Source organism: Schistocerca serialis, chromosome 2, assembly GCF_023864345.2.
Source record: "Schistocerca serialis cubense isolate TAMUIC-IGC-003099 chromosome 2, iqSchSeri2.2, whole genome shotgun sequence".
Classification (NCBI taxonomy): Eukaryota; Metazoa; Arthropoda; class Insecta; order Orthoptera; family Acrididae; genus Schistocerca; species Schistocerca serialis.
The window spans coordinates 374953596-374973471 of record NC_064639.1 but is presented as its reverse complement, the minus strand read 5'-3'; the positions used below and the strand labels follow the sequence as shown (position 1 = coordinate 374973471).

Here is a 19876-nt window from a genome sequence, read left to right as displayed (position 1 = left end):
TGAATTTTTTTGTTTGATGCATATACCTCTTTTTTATAATGTCATGGGAAACAAAATATCTGTGAATGTCAAAATATGGCACTTGGATAATTTTGAATAGATCATGTAGTAATGTTAATATAAAAGGAGAAGCCCATGAAATTCGGAGCTGGAAAAAAAACTGATATTACAGTAGGCCAACATTTTTCGAAACCAAATATTCAAATGAAAGTTAAAGTTTACTGTCAACACTGAGATAGCTGAGGATGAAATATTAGCAAAGCTGCAGAATAATGGTAGAAGGGAATACATCTAGACTCTCAAAGAAATTAGGGATTATATTTGCAAATTTAGCTCATAATTATAGGAAATTAACAGTGAAAGTTGGGAACAAATCTTCAGAACAATCACCAAAACAGTGAAGGAAATAACTACAGCAAAACATAATAGAATACTGAATGTGATAAAGTCCTATATAATAAAATTACAATCATGGAAAAAATTTCAGTAAGAAGAAAATAATTTCAAAAGCCAGCAAAAATATCATTTCACAAGGTGCTTTAAAGAGTTTATGAAATATATTCTAAAAAAATAAAAACCCAAAACAGTAAACTAGTCTGATTTCTTAAAAGAAATTGCGAACTTGAAGAAGCGGGGAAACAAAAGCATGGGCTATCCACTGTGTAGTTTAGAGGAGAAAATTCTTTGGAAATAGAAAACACAGACACATTCACACAAGCACAACCCTCACACTGTTTCCGGCCGCTTCAGCCCAAATGTGCCTGAAGTCTGCAGTCCGAGCATTGTATATGTAAGAAAATTATCTGTATTTTGTCATGTTTGCTCTTCATAAACACCTTACAAACTTCTCCCCACCTCTCAATACAGGGACTATGGACTATTATAACATGCATTTCACTGACCATTAATACCATTGTGTGTTCATTTTATTATCACATCCATAGTAATTAATAGAGAGCTGATTATTCTGTGAACAAGTTTTGATGTGACTAATCTCTCAAAACATGACATATCTTGTAAATGCAAACTTCTAGTGAAACATGTGAGTTCCCCTTGCCTCTCTGATCTGCACAGGAACTGACAAATAAGGCTGAAGCCAATAACTATGAAGCACAGGAACAAAAGCTTTCTAAAAGGTCTCACTTTTCACATAAATGTAAACTAAACAATAAATATATTTTGGAAATAACACTGCAGTTATCTATCAGTAAACCTACAATGATTCCCTCTAAATACTTACTCTTACTTGTGAGCTTTCCTACAATTATGTCAGTGCACATAATTGCCACAATTCACATTCTGTGTCTGCTAAAAAATTACTGAATTGCAGTAAAAAAGTGTTTTTCGTTTGAGCTAGTTACAATCACCATGAACTTGTTATTCCACTGTATACAGTGCTCCCCAAATACAGTTGCAGTATTTAGCCCCGCAGGTTACTTCTCCCATGCCACTGCTTACTAAAGCTGTCATTTTAAAAAGAGAATACATTACAATTCCACTGGATGGATTTGCTAGCCATAACTCCGTGAATGATACAACAGTTGCAGAAATATTAAAACACTCCTACCAAAATACCATATTACATTTGTCTCCTATTGTTACATCATTCTTAAGTTCATTATAAAACAGTGAGTTAACTATGAACAATGGGTTTCAACAATGTATAAAAATTATAAATCTGTTCTAAGTCGCTTCTGCAAACTTTTATGAAATGATTCACATTAAATGGCAGTGATTGGACAGAAGTTCAGAATATTCTTGTACATGTCAGTATATTTAAGGAAACAAATTCTTGATGTGTTTGAAGGAGTTGCTCTGCCAATGAATGGTGAGCAAATGCAGGGCATTACGCACCAGAAAGCTGCAAAACATGTAAAAGTTTTAGTATTAACATACAGAGTGATTTTTAATATGTAGAACACATCACCGGTACACAGGAGACACAGGAATAAACGGAAGGTCTACATGCACATGAGTTTTAAGTTTCCTTTCATTGTGAATTATGGCCCACATTTCGACTCTGCGGTAAACAACAATATGAAAACTTTCATTATGGGCAACATACTAAATAAATCTGAGGATTCTGGTGAACTTGAGGAAAGACTACATATCAATACCTGTAACACACAAGTGACACCAGATCTTTTCCTCACTTCCATCAGAAACTGGAAAACAGGGAAGATGATCTTGGAATGCACACAACAGACTCTACTAACTACTTACATATGATTAATTAGTAGCTTTCATCTGTACTTTAAATTATGAAACTCTTTTCAGTGGCAATATTAGCAACACTGCCATATACAATGAGGTGACGAAAGTCATGGGATACCTCCTAATATAGTGCTGGACCTCATTCTACCTGGCTTAGTGCAGCAGCTCAAAGTGGCACGGACTCAACATGTCATTGGCAGTCCCCTGCAGATATATTGAGCTATGCATCCTCTGTAGTCGTTCATAATTATGAAAGTGTTGCCGGTGCAGGATTTTGTGCATGAACTGATCTCTCGATTATGTCGCATAAATGTTTGATGGGACTCATGTTCCAGAATGTTCTTCAAAACAATCATGAACAGTTGTGGCCCTGTGACATGATGCACTGCCATCCAGACAAAATCCATTGTTTTTTGGGAACATGAAGTCCGTGAATAGCTGAGAATGGTCTCCAAAAGTAGCCAATGGACCAGAGGACCCAGTCTATTCCGTGTAAACTCAGCCCACAACACTGTCGGGCCACTACCAGCTTGTACAGTGCCTTGCCATCAACTTGGGTCCACAGCTTTGGCGGGGGTATATGCCACACTCGAACCCTACTATCAGCTCTTACCAACTGAAATCGGTACTCATCTGGCCAGGCCACGGTTTTCCAGTTGTCTACGGTCCAATGATATGGTCAGAAGCCCAGGAGAGGCACTGCAGATGATGGGCTGTCAGCAAAGGCACTCATGTTGGTTGTCTGCTGCCATGACCCATTAATTCCAAATTTCATAGCATTGTCCTAATGGATATGTTCGTTTCACATCGCACAATGATTTCTGTGTTTACTTTATGCAGTGTTGCTTGTCTGTTAGCGCTGACAACTCTATGAAAACAATGCTGCTCTCGGTCATTAAGTGAAGACCTCCGGCCACTGTGTTGTCCGTGGTAAGAGGTAATGCCTGAAATTTGGTATTCTCAGCACTCTCTTGAAACTGTGGATCTCAGAATATTGAATTCCCCAATGATTTCAGAAATAGGATGTCCCATGGGTCTAGGCTTCAACTACCATTCTGCGTTCAAAGTTTCAATCCCACCATGCGGCAATAATCACGTCGGAAATCTTTCCACACAGATCACCAAGCACAAATGACTGCTCCAGCAATGCAATAACCTCTTATATCTTGTGTACACAATATTACTGCCATCCGTTTATGTGTGTATCGCTGTCCCATGACTTTTGTCACCTCAGTGTAAATGTTGCTGTCAAAAATTCAGAATAGCAGTAAACATTCTGAACACAAAATGAGTGACCATAAATCAGCATCCAACATTGAAACAGAACTGACAAAAAATCTAAAAATACATAGTTAATCATTATTAGATACCACTCACAGCTATGTAACAGAGCTTAAGCACAGTGATTGTAAAAAGATCCCGGTCAACAGGGACATGGAGTATCACACCTTGGCAATAACTAAAGGTTTCAAATTTGACACATCTCCCTCAACCAATTCATGAGTGAACATTGTGAATGGAACTGCATGCAATGGCCATTTGGAGTCGAGTAGCTCACAAAAAGCTATTGTTCACAGCACCACATAAAGCTGCAAGTCTACAATAGACCAAACAACATAGAAAATGGATAACAGCTGACATTAAGTGTATAGCATCGCCTGATGAACAAAAGTTATGTAATATAACATACTGAGACTAATTTATAGTACTACACCATACACCTGTTTAATCCTTATGCTGCTGCAGACGAGGTCTTTGTATCCTGTTCTGAGGCTGCTTTTGTTATGGCTGTACTGCTTGCCAAATGCTAGAGGGACAGTGTTCTGGATGATATGACACGCGTATCACCCAATATTTAAAAAACAATTAGGTGTAAAAAATTTGCACATCTTAAAGTCTGATACCTTCACTCGATAAAGAACTGAATTTCTTTTCATTGTCCATCACACTTACTGCACTGCATCAAATTAAATGAAACTTTGCATGAAATTTTAAAAAGTTCACAGAGTAAAAATGCACTGTGTAAACTTTGTGTGTGGTTGAGTTTAGCTCATACACAGCAGTCAATGAAATGTAGATAAGATATCAAAAATTTTATTTAAAATTAAGAGCAGAAGTATATCTCATTTTGTTCCCAAGTTATTGGGTTTCATATATGAAGGACGCTCGCATGTGACATGTCCATTCATGTCCCTGTGCATCTCAAATAACGTGGTCATAAAATTGTCATATCCCATAAATGATTCAAGATATTGAAACATAGTTTTCTGCGAATGATAGAACACAATGAGGCACATATGTTGTATGATAAAACTTCAAAACTGGGATATGGAAGTAACTAGTCCACAACAGTGAGAGGCCAGTGGTACAAGGTGCTTTCGGATGTCCATAGTACTGTAGAAAAATCTAAATGGTGCACTTATATAAGTCCAAAACGCCTGGGAAATGGTGTAGCAGGATACGTATACAAGCCCATAGCAGTAAAAGGGTTTAGAAAATATATCAATTCAATATTGGGTTGTTTATGCTATTTTATGTGACTACATTTCACATTTATTTTTTATTATTTAATATTGTAAGATATAATTATGAATTGTATGCTAACTGATGTTAAATACCGTGTGTTTTGTGAATATCACAAAATTTTAATAACCTACAATAATGTATTTATGCTACTGGGAAGAAATGACAAAGTAATAATATATCTGTTCACTAATGTATACCATAATTTACTAAGAACCAACTAAATTAAAATATATTACTTCCGAGTGAGATCTCTTGTAAATGTTAGCAACTGAAGTAATTATGCAAGAAGGAAGAAATCTTAAGTTTTTTAACAACTAACTGTTTGCAGATCATATTTCACAAGATTTTACATAGAAAAACTAAATTTGTTAAAATTCAATGGATATCAAACATTGTTCTTATTTTTGTAAGGCATTATGTTGCACTTAAAAATGGGTGAATATGTAATTTGTCATTGTACATTAACTGAAGTAACTGTCTCAATAATGAATTTATCATTTTGGATTATTACCCCCCCCCCCCCCCCCCCCCAACCACCCATACACACGAAGAGCAAGAGAGGGAGGGGGGGGGGGGGGGAGAGGAAGTTACAGCAGTTTTAGTGCAGACCATTAATAAATCAAGCATGTAAATTTATTGGAGGTGTATAAGTTTTTATTTAAAGGTGATCAGTCAAAAATTGTAACTAGAATACCATTGTGCTCCAAGAGGAATGATTTAGGACTTCTTTTGTTGCAGCAAGCACAAACAGCTGATGACAGGAGCCATGTGCAAAGGGCTCCCTGTGCATGTTTCTGATTTGATAAACACTCAGAAACAGACACTTTGACTGGCCAGCAAACCCATCCAATCCTTACCCAACTGAAAATGTCTGGGAGTATGTGGAGCAGTGGATGAAATATAGAAATCAACATCACCACAATTTGGTAGCTTTACAAGATCTAATAATCAATTAATGAATGGCTTCAGTGGCAAATGGAGTACCTGAAGAAAATCTTGGACTCTTTTCCTTCTCAAATTGAGACCATTTTCAAGGCTTGAGGTACATGTTGTTGTTGTTGTTGTTGGGGTGTATGTGTGCTCAATGAAAACATTATTAGCGCCCTTACTAATATTGAAAAAATGAATAAGTGTAAAAGCGCTAAAAATGTTGACACACTCACTCATTCACTCCTACCTCACTCGCCTTGACCCACACAATCACTTCCTATCATATGCCACAAAATGAAGGAGATACAGTGAAAGGTGCTACATATTAGATGAAAACAGAAGTAAAGAGACAGAGGAGCTAAAACAATGGCACAGGAATATGCGACTCCCTGACCAGTTACAAAAAAAAAAAACAAAAAAAAAAAACAAAACAAAAAAAAAAACGTGTGAGTCAGTCACCTATTAACACAACAAGAATATCTCCCTAAAATTTTCAGAAACAGGTTGGATAGATCACAAAACCTCAAAACTCTAATGACATTTGTTTCAATGTCACTTAAAACAGAGGGCAGAACTGCCAGAAAATCTGCCACTGCCCTCTGGTCTGAAAATAAAACACAGCCTAGTAAATGTGGCGTACAGTGATCTGTACGCGACAAGCACCACACATTGCAGGATCCTCTTGCTGAAGCAAGAAGCCATGCAGCAGAGGGCTGTGGTGTATGTGAAGGTGCGTAAGGACAACTGCATCCCATCTTCATGGCTGAAAGGAGGTATGCCAAGGCTGTGTAGTGAGCTTTAACACATGCAGCTTACTGTCTGTCACTTACAACCAATGGCCTTCCCACTGATGCAAGACTCTGTACCTCAACAGCAATGTGATAGCATATAGGGGGATGGCACACTGAAATAATTGAGAATCACAGTACAGCTCCTTAGTTGCTGCATCCCCCCTTTCATTCCCAGCAGTAGCCATGTGTGCTGGTACCAAGTAAAAAGACTTCCATCCCTAGCCATAGTAGTTGGAGGAGGGTGTCTTGGATATTCTGGACTACTTTATCTCCTGCCTACAAGTGTTGTACAGAGTGAAGGGCATTCAGAGAATTGGAACAGTCAAAGAATTTAGCACTTGAAGCACACCTCATCTGCTCCAATACTTGCAAGATCACATATAATTCTGTACTGAAGACAGTAAAGTCTCGAGGCAGTTGGACCCCAAGGACACGTTCAGGGAAAACGACAGGACAACCAATGGAGTCCCTCTGTTTCGACCGATCCTTGAAGGCAGCTGTAGAGTTGTGGTGCTCCATTAAAATGTCGTAAAATAATGTATTAAAAATATATGCACGAGTGCAATATCTCCTGTACACCACCAAACCTAAAATCACTCTGGTCCTCTGCAGTATCCATAGAGGCATGCGGTTAAAACCGTCAATCGCTCCAGAGTCTTTCCTGCATAGTTCATTAAGGTGACACTCCGTTGACTAATGGGACATGTAGATAGAGATATCAAAATTCTCTCTCTCTCTCTCTCTCTCTCTCTCTCTCTCTCTCTCTCTAAGGTCTGAGAAAGTGACCTGTCTGCCCTATCAAATTCAAACATTCAAAGAGGATTTCCTTTGAAGCCACTGGAAAATGCCGAAGCATGCAGTACTGGATTTAGTTGTGACCAGGTGCAGTACAAGGAGTCTCAGATAATGCCAATTACAGCTCCCACAAGGAGGAAGATCAGTTGTAAGACTCAGATTTGTGTTATCTGAAGTCCAACTTGCTCCCCTCTGCAGTCACACTATAGTGGCAAAATTCCAGATTCTGGCTGTCATTGGAAGCAGCCACTGCAAAATGCTCTACCATAATCTGAGTGATGTCTCCAGGAATTGTTTGGAGACACTCCTGTTCCAGCACTACTGCTACTGGTAAACACATTCGTTTACCAGAAAAATCTTCCTGATGGTTTCCCATTCTTTTGTTGAACATGATGGCTGATGGAGTCCAGAAACACTTGCCATGACCTTTTCTTGCTCTCCTTAATTATGTATCAAGCCTTGGATCACCTGAAGGCTTAGGGATGGATAAGTTGTTGGCATGACAGATCACTTGTGTGATGTGGTCCATCCATTCTTGGATCCTGTCGTGGTGTTCAAACACAGCCAGCTGGCTGAATAGCATCCAGTTAGCCCAGTTGACCATACATTTTGGTGGCTTCCTGGATTCTGTTCAAGTAGTCCTCCATCCAGTAGGCAGATTCACAGTGGGAAGCGGTCACTGGAATGGAGGTCATCAGTTGCTTCCCATTGTGCAGAGTCTGCAAGGGTTACAGAACAGAAAGACAGGTCAATGGCAAGGTCAACCCAGTAGCAACCGAGGAATGAGTGGGACTGCCTATGTTGAGGACACACAGCTCTAAGATATGAGGTTCTCCAAGTATCGAACCCTGGGGCAAGTATAGTTTGATCCCCACAATACATTATGGGCACTGAAATCACTCAGTAGGTAAAATGGACAGGGGAGTTGTGCAATAAGGCCTGCGAGAGCCTCGGAGTCTACGCCATCCTTTGGAGGTAAATACAGGGAGCAGATAGTGATCTTCTGAGCCATATGAACAGCAATGGCTACTGCTTCTGGGTCAGTAACCAAGGAAGGAGCAGAGGAGTGGTGTGTGCAATTGACAAACACAGTAACACACTTGGCTCTGCCCTCAGTCAGGTCATCCTTTCGGTGAAGGGTATAGCCCCCAAGAGTGGGGGCATCAGTGGCTTTAAAATGTGTTTCTTGTAAACTTTTCCAGGAGTTTCAATTCCTCTACATGTGTACTGAAACTACTAACATTCCACTGCAGTAAGGGAGTCGTTTATCAGGGGTTGAGCCTGTAGGGGTTGAGGCACAGTCTTGGGGTTGAGACTCGGTTTTGGGGCAAGATAAGTGCCCTAGGCCAACATCAAGCTCCATCAACTCAGAACACGAATTATGAGAATGTCAGAGAGAGCAATGTTGAAATTGTAAGACTGCTTACCTCTAGCCTCCATCAGTAGCCGAGTCTTTGCCTCTGTCTTTGATTTTTTGCCCTGGGTAGGCTTCAGAGCCACAAATGTGGCAGTGGTAGTGGCAGTGCTGGACAGAGGACCAAACTGTATCTTTGGAGGAGCAGGGATCTCTGCATCATCACCTACCGTGGCCTTATCTGATGTTTTGGGAGGAAGTATAGGCTTCAAAGTAACTGCAGAAGAAAAATTGTGATGACAAATGCAGATACTAGTGCTGACACTGTCTGTGTAGCAATTTTGGATTTCTGAACTAGTTGTTTAACAACCAAAGCAAAGGATGTAGCAAACAAGGGGGGCTGCATGGCCTCATCGATCTTTTTGGCCTCACCATAGGGGATACATTTTGCCGTTTTGATCTTCTGTATCTTCTGTTCTTCCAGGAAGACACAGCAGACTCTAATCCAGGTGAGGTGAGCCCCAGAGCAATTCACAAGCTTTGGAGGAGATGAGCATCTGACTCTTTCAGGGCAGCCTTACCACATTTGCCACAAGTGGGATCTCTCTTACATCCAAGAGAGGTGTGGCCGAAGTGCTGGCATTTAAAACAGTGCACTGGGCTGGGGACATGGAGTCACAGTACGGGAGTTTCGCACTATTAAAAGTGAGGATGAATCTGTTGGGTTTGATTACATCACCTTCCAACCTTTTAATGATATTCTGCACATCTACAATGCCTTCTAGGGCCCACTCAACTTTTAAGTCTTCTTTGGGGATGTTTGCCTTGTTTCTGCACATCAAAACACCATTACTTTAGTTTTCAGTGGTATGGAGCTCAGTCTCAATGGCACATTCCCCAAGGCTTTTGGCCTTTCGTAGGTTCGTCACTTGTTGACATGCAGCTAGGGAAATAAAAGTCCATCTAGACAGAGCCCTGTGGGCATGGGTAAGTCTTATACAACTGGGAAGCAGCAGTCTCTCCAGAGGGTGTCCAGTAATGACACTGTTCCACCTCAAAGCCATGCATCTCATCACTGGGCAGAAGCCCATGAGATTGAGGTTTTTGTTCTGGAGGATTTTACCATCTGAGCCATCAAGCCAAGATCGCCATTCCCTGACACGCCGCACACACGGGTCACTGAAGCATGCCTAGAGCTTACGGCGACAAGAGGCCTGGCAGTGCATACCAGTCCGCAGCTCGGGAACCCAGGGATCATCCAGCCACAGCTCGGGAACCCCAGGATCACACAGCCCATACCCAGCAAATGAATGCTGCGCCCTTGAGGGCCTTGAGTTGGATTCAGTCTGCTTAGTAGTACAGATACAGTAGTTAGTTGGTTGTAGTAGTTGTGGTAGTTGGTACAGTCTTGATAAACAGTATGAATAGCTACACCACTCTATGGCGCTGCTCCCAGAGATTCTAGACCTTATCTCATTGAGAAACCGTCTCAGGAGAGACTGGCAGAACACCAGGTGCCCACTGTATAAACTGCACATTAACAGGCTCCAGGGTATCATATGGAATAAAATACGAACATTTAAAGCCACACAATGGAACCAAAAACGTGCTGGGCTCGATACCATGTATCTTGGCATATGGCAGCTAGCTCGACACTTCACAACAGGAAAACACTACATACCAATGCTACAGGGTTCGGACGGCCCCACATATTCTGCGGAGGAGCAAGCAGAGCTCATGACCACCACACTAGCAGTGTCTTTAACACTGAATATGATGTCTTCCAATCCAGAGTTCACATTTCAAGCTAACCAGGTGGTTACACATCTTATAGTCCAGCCAGCGCACATTGAAATCGAACGCACGATCATTCATGAAATTACATGCTCTACTGAGCAATCTTCACCTAGGAAAGTCCATGGTCATGATGGCGTTCAGAGCTGTGCCCTCCATGAGCTCATGCCTAAAGCTAATAAATAACTTGCACGCATCACAAATGCCATCCTACAACACCAACACTTCCTTGCCTATTGGTAGGCGGCCAAAGTCCTGATGTTCATGAAGGCAGGGACAGACCACCCCCTCCCACAAAATTACTGCCATATCAGCCTGCTGAGCGAAAGTTGTTGAGAACGTAATACTAAAATGATGCACTTGGTTTAGTATCGACAATAATACCCTGTGTACGGAGCAATTCGGTTTCCAGAATCACCACTCCACAACACAACAACTCCTAAGAGTGGTAGAGTACATGACACATGGCTACAACACGAAGAAAGCAACTGGGGCTGTGTTCTTAGACATCAAAAAAGCCTTTTATCATCTCTGGCACAATGGCCTCATACGCAAACTCATAGATGCTGGGTTCCTCATTGGACTCATATGTCTTGCTCACAAACAGATGTTTCAATATGCACATTCAGAGCAAACAATCTCAGCATAACATATCCAAGCATTAATAATACCCCAACAACACGCAGCATGATGGTAGCCATGCGAATGCGAATGCGAATGACACTGCCGTCTTTGTGCAAGACTGTAATCCATCGCACATTATCAGGGGACTACAGACAGCACTTGGATAGTGCATTAAAAAGTAAATGTTGAGAAGTGCAAGGCAGTTTTGTTTACTGTAGACAGATAACGCTATAAAAGTGCTCAATATGCTTCTGTGCAAAAGTCAGATACCTCGGCATCTGACTCGAGAGGAAGCTTACTTTGGGGCACCACATTCATACATGACCAACAGAGCTAACACGAGGCTTAAACAACTATACCCAATGTTCGACAGGAGTGGATATGCAGCAGCTACAATACCTAACTGCCTTCAGAAAATACAGAATAAAATTCTATGCATCATAAGCAACGCTACCAGACATACTCGTATAGTGGTTCTTCACAACAAACACAATCTGAAGACTCTCTCAGAGGTGTTCAAAAAACATGCCACACCCACACAGCAGTATAGAAAATCTGGTCACTCGGTCAACCCTCACATCCAAAATCTGGGGAACTATGATCACAGCTAAAGATGGAAACACAAGGGCCTAAAGACACTGCTCCTTAGGGACTATTTATGCTATCATGCAAACACACAATAAAGCGAGCCCCTGCATAACAGACACTGACTAGTACTGCTATCTGAGCCGCAGTCAAAAGAACTGGCAATTGCAGGGAAGTATAACACATTTCCAACATAAACTACACTAGGTACCAATACATATACCCAATCATTAGTGCATTCTAATACAATCTGACCCTTGCATGATCTGCTGCAGACAGCAAGAGACTGCTACTGCCCTTACAACCTGACGCGACTATCGCAGAGGTTTGTTTCCCTTGGCACTTTCTCCCCTCTGCCCTTCAAAACCACTACCCTTCGACCAACTCTATCCCCTGATAGGCCCAGGTGATGGTTCAAATGGCTCTAAGCACTATGGGACTTAACATCTGAGGTCATCAGTCCTCTAGACTTAGAACTACTTAAACCTAACTAACTTAAGGACATCACACACATCCATGTCCGAGGCAGGATTCAAACCTGTGACCGTAGCAGCAGCATGGTTCCGGACTGAAGCACCTAGAACCGCTCGGCCACAGCGGCCGGCAAGGCCTATGTGACATCACAGACGCATCGTACGAATTCCTTGATTAAACACTACAAACCCATAGGTGACAGTACAACTTTTGTTACGGTCACCATGCCAGTGCAGGTATGATGGGGCTCCACCCTATTTTTTTTTAAAAAACATGCACACCCATGAATGAACAGCAAAGATGTAGTCAGTAATAAATTTTCTATCTTTGACCAGTTTGTGGGGGTGTCAGCAAGAAAAAGTTTGTTGATGGTTTGAAATTATATGTGAAGTTTGTTGAAAGTCACTACGTGCTCTCATTCTCAAATACTGGATGAAAATAGTCTGGGTAATTTGCGCACCATGCCTCAGGACATACCATATTTACTCGAACCTAAGCCACATTTTTTTTCCAGTTTTTGTAATCCAAAAAACCGCCTGCAGCTTAGAATCAAGTGCAAAGTAAGCGGAAGTTCTGAAAAATGTTGGTAAGTGCCGCCAAAACTAAATTCTGCCATCGAATTTGAGTAGCGCTTCACAGGCATGTTTGCTGGCACAAAGATAAATAATGGTGCCAAAACCTCTGCGTCAGTAAATAAATTAAAAAGAAAGGTAGAAGACGAGCTTTTTTTCTCCGCCCCAAGTTTCGACCAATGCATTTTCATAGATCTCCAACGAAGTAAATAGAAATTCTGTATTGTTCATCTTTGAATGTAGCAGCCTTTCAAATATTCATAGCAACAAAAATAAATTTCTTTACATAAAAATACCAACAATGCACAAGGCTTTAGGATTGTTGCACGAGTTGATACACTGGGGCTCATTAAGATTTCACGTAGCGGCACCTATTGCTTTTGTGGAATTTCGTTAAGTGCTTCTTTGGTGTTAGTGAACCATAATCAAGCGCTTTCATAATAGTGCCAAATTCAAGAAGGGAGTTATTTCTTTTGCAGAACAAAGTCCTAATTGTGTTGCAGGTCTGTGATACGGGATTGATGAGAGTAACGTCAGGCGATGGCGACAGCAGGGAGACAAATTATTTGAATGTTCAAGTAGCAGAAAAGCATTTAGTGGGTCAAAGTGTGGCCGATACTATGTACTAGAAGTGATTTTAAATGAATTTGTTATGGAAGAGCTTCAGAAATTCCTGCCTGTGAATGCCGAAATTTTAAAAATTAAGGCAATGAAATTGCTAGAGAGCAAAAAATCAAAAATTTTAAGGCTAGTCGCAGCTGAATTGATCTGTTTATTAAGTGCTGGGCACAGAAGCTGCTGAAAAATTATGAAGAAAAACTTGTAGAATTTCAGCGCTTGATAATTAGGCGGCGCACAGAAAAGCAATATGTTCTTAGTCAGATAGGAAATGCTGACTAAACTCCCGTGTATTTTGACCTGCCATCAAATTATACGGTTGACGCCAAAAGAAAGAAAGACCTAAGTGTTCTTACATCAACCAGTGAAAAACAGCGGATGTCCGTCATGCTTGCTTGCACAGCAGATGGACATAAATTACCCCCATTCATAGTTTTCAAGCAAAAGTTTACCGAAATTGGAAGTGTTTCAAAAAACTGTAATTGTACCAGCAAACGAAACTGGGTGGTTTTCGGAGGACATGGTGCTGGAATGGATTAGGCGTGTGTGGAATCATCGTCCTAGCGCAGTCTGTTGGTATTAGATGCGTACGCAGGCCATATAACACCTGCAGTAAAACAAAAATTAGAGGAAAGCAAAATGGACGTGGCGGTAATTCCAGGTGAGATGACATCAATTCTGCAACCACTTGACATCTGTCTGAATAAATCATTTAAGGATAAGCTTAAAAGTATGAACACAGACTGGCTTTCGAAAAGCGACAGACAACTGACACCAACAGGACATGTAAATTGCGCAAGTTTGTCGCAAGTGTGCCAATGGATTTATGATGCATGGAAGTGTGTTCCAAATCAGGCTGTGCAACAAGCATTTAAAAAATGTTCAATATCCAATGCACTAGATGGTATGGAGGAAGATGATCTGTATGAAGAAATGAGCAACAAAGAATCGAGTATAGTGATTCAGAATCATGACTGATATTTTAAACATTTCGTATAAGATATATTACAAACCTAATAAAATTTTGTTTTACATTTCAGCATTTAATTTGTAAGTTATTTTCATTCCTATTTTATAAGTTCTGCTACTCTGCATTGCACAGGATAGAAAAGCATGGAGAGCTGCACCAAATCAGTCTACGAACTGAAGACAACGACAACACACTCTGCATTTGAAGTCATCATTAAAAATCTACGATGAACATCCGACTGGGAAGACCGTTTGGGATGTATGTCAATATGGCCAACTCTACGCTTTGAATTTTTTCCTACCTGTGACGAGATGGTTGCTAATAGGAACTTCTATGAATTGTGAACCATATGCATTCACCATAAGAATAATACGAATGTAAACATTATGCCATGTATTCTTTCGTGTTTGCTGCTATCTCATTTAAATCCTGTTTGCTTAATAAACTACGAAACTAGAGTGAGACAATAGCAAACACGGAAGAATATACATATCATGTCATGTTTATATTTGTATTATTTTTATGCTGAATAGTGATACAGCCAGAAATGAAGCACAGCAGCTGATTAGATTTTTAAATCTAAGATGACTCTAATTTTTGTGCAGAATGTAATGTACAAAAGAGGCATCTGCAGAGCTTTCCAAACGGAGAAAAATTTTCGCTAAACTCTCATTCAGAACATCTTCTACCACATGCAGTCTGTTATTTGGTTCTTGTTGATCATTATTAAAGAAAGCAAGCAGTGTAAGTAACAATAAATAGCAGTCTCTTGCCATTGTTTCGCTAATGAGACTGTTCCTCTCTTTTTTTTATTGTAAGTGGCAGTAGTGCGCACAAAAGCAAGCCATGCTGCAAGTGGCGACAGGTCGTAACCCCTCATTACCAGAATGTGACAAACAATCCATGACACAGTACAATAATGCATTTTCAGCTTAGAGAGACGTAAATACCCATAACAAAGAGAATGGCACTTATCAGATCAAAGCAAAATAAGCAATCAATTTAAACCAGGCGAAGCACGTAAAAGAGGAAGGGTACCCTTATAAATACAGACAGAGTACCTGACGTATTGCAATGGCTACCTGGTAAAGCTTAACTGCTAAGCTTAAGTCTTGAATCAAACTACTGTAGCTGTATCTTCATCCATTAGACCGAAATTGTGTCTCATGTTACAATGGACCAACTTTGTTTCTATTTGGAGGTGCGGTCTAAAACTTTTCTCTCCCCTAGAATTTTGAGACTCAAATTTCAGGTGCAGCTTAGATTCGGGAAATTTTTTTTCCCTTGATTTCGAGTCTCACTTTTCAGGTGCTGCTTAGATTCAAGTAAATACAGTATACACAGCTTCTAATTGTAAAAATGAAATGATCGTGTGGCATTGATGGCCGGGAGGCCCGGGGGCCCCGCCCGGGGAAGTTTGGCCATCGAGTTGCAAGTCTTTATTTCAGGTGATGCCACATTGGGCAACTTGCGAGTCTGTGGTGATGATGATGATGATGATGATGATGACGGCAACACAACACCCAGCCCACAAGCGGAGAAAATTTCCAACCCGGCCGGTAATCGAACCCGGGCCCGCTGCATGGTAGGCAAACATGTTACCACTCAGCTAAGCAGGTGGACTTCTAATTGTAATATATGACATATTGTTTTAAACCTTTAACATAACATTATAGCTATGGAAATGGAAATGCCATGTGGCTAGGGCCTTCCATCTACATCTACATCCATACTCCGCAAGCCACCTGATGGTGTGTGGCGGAGGGTACCCTCGGTACCTCTATCGGTTCTCGCTTCTATTCCAATCTCGTATCGTTCGTGGAAAGAAGGATTGTTGGTATGCTTCTGTGTGGGCTCTAATCTCTCTGATCTTATCCTCACGGTCTCTTCGCGAGATATACGTAGGAGGGAGCACTATACTGCTTGACTCTTCGGTGAAGGTATGTTCTCGAAACTTTAACAAAAGCCCATACCGAGCTACTGACCGTCTCTCCTGCAGAGTCTTCCACTGGAGTTTATCTATCATCTCTGTAACGCTTTCGCAATTACTAAATGATCCTGTAACGAAGCGCGCTGCTCTCCGTTGGATCTTCTCTATCTCTTCTATCAACCCTATCTGGTACGGATCCCACACTGTTGAGCAGTATTCAAGCAGTGGGCTAACAAGTGTACTGTAACCTACTTCCTTTGTTTTCGGATTGCATTTCCTTAGGATTCTTCCAATGAATCTCAGTCTGGCATCTGCTTTACCGACGATCAACTTTATATGATCATTCCATTTTAAATCACTCCTAATGCATACTCCCAGATAATTTATGGAATTAACTGCTTCCAGTTGCTGACCTGCTATTTTGTAGCTAAATGATAAGGGAACTATCTTTCTATGTATTCGCAGCACATTACACTTGTCTACATTGAGATTCAATTGCCATTCCCTGCACCATGCGTCAATTCGCTGCAGATCCTCCTGCATTTCAGCACAATTTTCCATTGTTGCAACCTCTCGATACACCACAGCATCATCTGCAGAAAGCCTCAGTGAACTTCCGATGTCATCCACAAGGTCATTTATGTATACTGTGAATAGCAACGTTCCTATGACACTCCCCTGCGGCACACCTGAAATCACTCTTACTTCGGAAGATTTCTCTCCATTGAGAATGACATGCTGCGTTCTGTTATCTAGGAACTCTTCAATCCAATCACACAATTGGTCTGATAGTCCATATGCTCTTACTTTGTTCATTAAACGACTGTGGGGAATTGTATCGAACGCCTTGTGGAAGTCAAGAAACACGGCATCTACCTGTGAACCCGTGTCTATGGCTCTCTGAGTCTCGTGGACGAATAGCGCGAGCTGGGTTTCACACGACCGTCTTTTTCGAAACCCATGCTGATTCCTACAGAGTAGATTTCTAGTCTCCAGAGAAGTCATTATACTCGAACATAATACGTGTTCCAAAATTCTACAACTGATCGACGTTAGAGATATAGGTCTATAGTTCTGCACATCTGTTCGACGTCCCTTCTTGAAAACGGGGATGACCTGTGCCCTTTTCCAATCTTTTGGAACGCTACGCTCTTCTAGAGACCTACGGTACACTGCTGCAAGAAGAGGGGCAAGTTCCTTTGTGTACTCTGTGTAAAATCGAACTGGTATCCCATCAGGTCCAGCGGCCTTTCCTCTTTTGAGGAATTTTAATTGTTTCTCTATCCCTCTGTCGTCTATTTCGATATCTACCATTTTGTCATCTGTGTGACAATCTAGAGAAGGAACTACAGTGTAGTCTTCCTCTGTGAAACAGCTTTGGAAAAATACATTTAGTATTTCGGCTTTAAGTCTGTCACCCTCTGTTTCAGTACCATTTTGGTCACAGAGTGTCTGGACATTTTGTTTTGAGCCACCTACCGCTTTGACATAAGACCAAAATTTCTTAGGATTTTCTGCCAAGTCCGTACATAGAACTTTACTTTCGAATTCATTGAACGCCTCTCGCATAGCCCTCCACACACTACATTTCGCATTGCGTAATTTTTGTTTGTCTGCAAGGCTTTGGATATGTTTATGTTTGCTGTGAAGTTCCCTTCGCTTGTGCAGCAGTTTCCTCACTCGGTTGTCGTACCACGGTGGCTCTTTTTCATCTCTTACAATCTTGCTTGGCACATACTCATCTAATGCATATTGTACGATGGTTTTGAACTTTGTCCACTGATCCTCAACACTATCTGTACTTGAGACAAAACTTTTGTGTTGAGCCGTCAGGTACTCTGTAATCTGCTTTTTGTCACTTTTTCTAAACAGAAAAATCTTCCTACCTTTTTTAATATTTCTATTTACGGCGGAAATCATCGATGCAGTAACCGCTTTACGATCGCTGATTCCCTGTTCTGCGTTAACTGTTTCAAATAGTTCGGGTCTGTTTGTCACCAGAAGGTCTAACATGTTATCGCCACGAGTCGGTTCTCTGTTTAACTGCTCAAGGTAGTTTCCAGATAAAGCACTTAAAAAAATTTCGCTGGAATCTTTGTCCCTGTCACCCGTTATGAAAGTTTGAGTCTCCCAGTCTATATCTGGCAAATTAAAATCTCCACCCAGAACTATAACATGGTGGGGAAATCTACTCAAAATATTATCCAAATTATTCTTCAGGTGCTCAGCCACAACAGCTGCTGAGCCAGGGGGCCTATAGAGACATCCAATTACCATGTCTGAGCCTGCTTTAACCGTGACCTTCACCCAAATTATTTCACATTTCGGATCTCCATCAATTTCCTTCGATACTATTGCACTTCTTATCGCTGTAAACATGCCTCCCCCTTCACTGTCCAGCCTGTCTCTGCGGTATACATTCCAATCTGAGTTTAGGATTTCATTACTGTTTACGTATGGTTTCAGCCAACTTTCTGTCCCTAGTACTATATGGGCGTTGTGACCGTTTATTAACGAGAGCAGTTCTGGGACCTTTCTATAGACGCTCCTGCAGTTAACTATTAGCACATTAATCTTGTTATTCCCTGTTTCATTTTGCCTACTCCTACCTTGCCGCTTTTCAGGAGGCGTCTTGTCAGGCCTAGGGAGGGAATTCTCTAACCTAAAAAACCCACATGTGCACTCCACACGTACTCTGCTACCCTTGTAGCCGCTTCCGGCATGTAGTGCACGCCTGACCTATTCAGGGGGACCCTACATTTCTCCACCCGATAGCGGAGGTCGAGAAATTTGCACCTCAGATCTCCGCAGAATCGTCTGAGCCTCTGGTTTAAGCCTTCCACTCGGCTCAAAACCAGAGGACCGCGATCAGTTCTGGGAACGACACTGCAAATAGTTAGCTCTGATTCCACCCCGCGAGCGAGGCTTTCCGCCTTCACCAATTCCGCAAACCGCCTGTACGAACTGAGGATGACCTCTGAACCCAGACGGCAGGAGTCATTGGTGCCGACATGAGCAACAATTTGCAGTCGCGTGCACCCAGTGCTCTCTATCGGCGCCGGCAGGGCCTCCTCCACATCTCGGATGAGACCCCTCGGCAAGCAGACAGAGTGAACACTGGCCTTCTTCTCCGACCTTTCCGCTATTTCCCTAAGGGGCCCCATCACCCGCCTAACGTTGGAGCTCCCAATAACTAATAAACCCCTCCCCCCGTGTGCCTGCTTGGACCTTGCTGAAGGACCATTCACCTGGTGCAAGTATTTCGATATTTCGAGTTGACGCCACTTTGGTGACTTGTGTGTTGATGGGGATGAAATGATGATGATAAGGACAACACAACACCCAGTCCCTGAGAGGAGAAAATCTCTGACCCAGCTGGGAATCGAACCCAGGGCGTTAGGTATGACATTCCGTAATGCTGACCATTCAGCTACCAGGGGAGGACATTATAGCTATTAATGGTGAGTGGATTATGACAGCATTTCAAATTTTTAAATTCACTCAATAAATGTAAAAATATGGAAATCAGCTTTCTGTTGCCCTTGAAAGCCACTGAATATGAAACCTGAAACTGGGATCATGCCACATGTTAGCCGTTTAGTAATGTAGATTATCTGGTGGATAAAATCTTTAGCTCTTTGGTACTATTCACAGATGACACACAGGAACATGACAGCTTATTATTCAATGCAAAGAATT

At 41.5% G+C, this 19876-nt stretch overlaps 1 protein-coding gene across 1 annotated transcript in view; it reads right to left on the bottom strand.

Annotated features, from left to right (window-relative positions):
- Nucleotides 1-1393: 1393 nt before the first annotated feature.
- The window catches only part of LOC126455555 (rootletin), a 232425-nt gene continuing 213942 nt past the window's right edge, over nt 1394-19876 (bottom strand). The window contains exon 33 of the mRNA XM_050091311.1: nt 1394-1861. The gene's annotated coding sequence lies outside the window, so the exon portion shown is untranslated. The remainder of the gene's footprint in view (nt 1862-19876) is intronic.